Here is a 2,685-nt window from a genome sequence, read left to right as displayed (position 1 = left end):
AAATGCCAAAATATATAGGTATTTACAAATGATGTTGTTATAATGATTGAGGCACTGATAGGCTTCTGAATTGCTTTAACCCTGTAACTATATCAATAAGACATTGCGCTCACCCACCATACATGTACACATAGTGCAGATTTTGGATTTTTTTTTTTAATCAGAGAATTTTGGCTTTTTAAGTGCAAAACCAAGATCTCTGGGGATAAGATGAACTCTGTTTGTTTTACTAGTGTTGGCTTTTTCACCTTTGGCCTGTAGCCAGCGAGGATGAGAATGGGGAAGAAACTGAACTGGAGAAACACAGGGACTCTCCTCCATTGGGGGCTGGGATGTGGGACCCACACCATCACTGCTGTGGCCGTGTCCTTTATAACCAACATATTGTGGTCTCCCAGGACCCACCCTACAGCACTTTCTGCAGCCCGCTTTTGTCCTGCTGGCCTGTTTTTCTGATTTCCAGAGCAATGATGCTTTAGGTGCCTTTATTTCCTGCAGCTCACTGGGGCCACCTTCCTCTCATGCCCCTTCGTGCCCCGTTGGGCGATGCAGCAGGTTTTTTGACACTCATGAGCAATTAAACGTTTTTCCACTTGCTGAGCGTGGCCTCTTGGGTAACTACCCACCTGGGCCAGGAGAAGCAGTACAGGCTCCCCCGAAAACCACTTTGGTGAAGAGTCCCTCTGTGATGGCATGTATGCTCTCACTAAGGCTTTCCACAGTCATACTCAAAGTGGCTTTTGGGTCTAAATCCACCCTCTTTGGGCCTAGGTGTGATCTCAGTTGCATGCCCCAGACAGGAGTAATGGGCTGTAAGTGAACCTGGTTTGGTGACCTCCTTCCATGTAGGCGGACTGTGGCTCATTACTCTTCTCCATCCCTCTGCCCCTCCATGCACCAGTTGACACAAGTGAGCTGCCGGCACACAAGGGGAAGGAGGATGTGCCAGCAAAAGGCCAGGTGCAGGTTTTTCCCACCCCCATGCCACCCTGGCTGGGGGAGTCAAAGTCACAGTCTACTACTTGGTTTTTTGTAGGGCAGCTGTAGCTAGGCCCTTGCCAGGTTCCCCCTCCCCAGGCCCTGATGGTGTAGGGGGATCCTCGCTCTCTAGGGTGTCCATTGGATAAGATAGGAGCCCCGGAAATCCAGGAGGTCGTCTGGGAAACTTGGGACACTGCCTCCCCCAGCTCTCACAAGTCAGTGGGGGCAGGGCTGCATGTCCACCTGCACGGTGCTCTGCATCGCTCTGACATCTGGCTAGACTGTGGCCTGTGTTTCTGGGATGCCCATTATAATTCCCTACAGCCAGCTGGGACCAGCCTCTGAAATCTGGGTCTGTTCTAGCTCAAACAGGGCATACGGTTGCCCTCCCCTCGGATGGGGCTCTTTACTAGCTGGTCTCCCTCATCCATCACCACCGTGCTGCATGGTGTGTCCCGCTGGTGCTTGCTGTCCTTTAATACCTGAATTTCAAATGGCTCCGAGTCCTGCTCTGCAGTTGGATCCGCACTGTAGCCGTCTTGTTTCCTTTGCCTCCTGCTTTGTGGACAATGCCTCTTTCATCCCAGCTTCATTGTTGATGTAAATTCACTCCAAGTTTATAAAACTCACATCTGGGAGAGTTTATTTCAGAAGGACCTGCCTCCTCCACCCGCCCGAGCAGGTATCTGGCCTGCAAGGATCAGCTAGGAAAAAATCTCATCGTTTCCTTTGCTTTTGCTTCTGGAATAAAGCAGAAGGTCCCTAAATGCAGGAACCAAGAGATGGCATACAATGCAGTCATTGTGCTGCTTGTTACGTCTTAACAGGCAGTGTGACTGGCTGGATAAATCCTGCTTGGAAAATAAATTAAGGAGCACGTCTACGTTGCTGTGACCACTCGGAGCTAGCTTCAGAGCCCTTTGCCATAGCAGCATAGCCACAGAGCTCAGCATGGCTTAACTGCCCGTGTCTGTATCCAGCCTCTTGGGGAGGGTCTGCACCCCGCGTTGAGCTCCGAAGGGAACTGTCCTCCACCAAGTCCCAGAACGGCAGACTTGGGGGCACCCACTGACATTACGAGGTGACAGATTTAAAAGTAACAAGAGAAAGTGTGTTTTCTAAGCAACGTGTAGTTAACATGTAGAATCCAGTCCCCCAGAAGGCGGTGGAAGCAGATGGCACATCCAGGTGCAAACAGGGACTGGGTAAATTGGTGGCGGGTAGGTCTGTTACTGGCTATGGAGTGCAATGATTGGACGTGTTTCCTGTGGCATCGCCACACCTATAACAGTGGATGCCAGCAAAGATATTGAATAGGGGAGACATGGCTCTAGAAATATCCGGTTCCACGCTCTTCCTCTACAGCTGCCGCTGTCAGAGATGGGATACAGGGCTAGATGGACCACAGGTCTGACCCGCTGTTGCACTTCTGTTGCACACTGCTGTCGCCATGCTCAAGGAACCCATGAACTGCAGTTTTGCTTTTCTTATTATGGTAAGTGCCTCTAGACCGGTGCTTCTCGACCTTTTTAGCCTCTATGCACCCACCATCATTTTTCAGCGCTCCCAATTAAGAGCAACTGTTCCAGCAGCAGAGCTGCCAGCAAAGACTTCTGTGTGCTGGACACAGTCGGGGGTGGGTGGGGAAGGGTTGTGCTGAGATTAGGAAAAGGTCTCATGGCACCATGGTTGAGACCTGCTGCT

The sequence above is a fragment of the Crocodylus porosus genome, unplaced genomic scaffold (assembly GCF_001723895.1).
Source record: "Crocodylus porosus isolate Cpor-Errol unplaced genomic scaffold, CroPor_comp1, whole genome shotgun sequence".
NCBI lineage: Eukaryota > Metazoa > Chordata > Crocodylia > Crocodylidae > Crocodylus > Crocodylus porosus.
The sequence above is the reverse complement of the archived record's forward strand: the minus strand, read 5'-3'. Positions refer to the sequence as shown.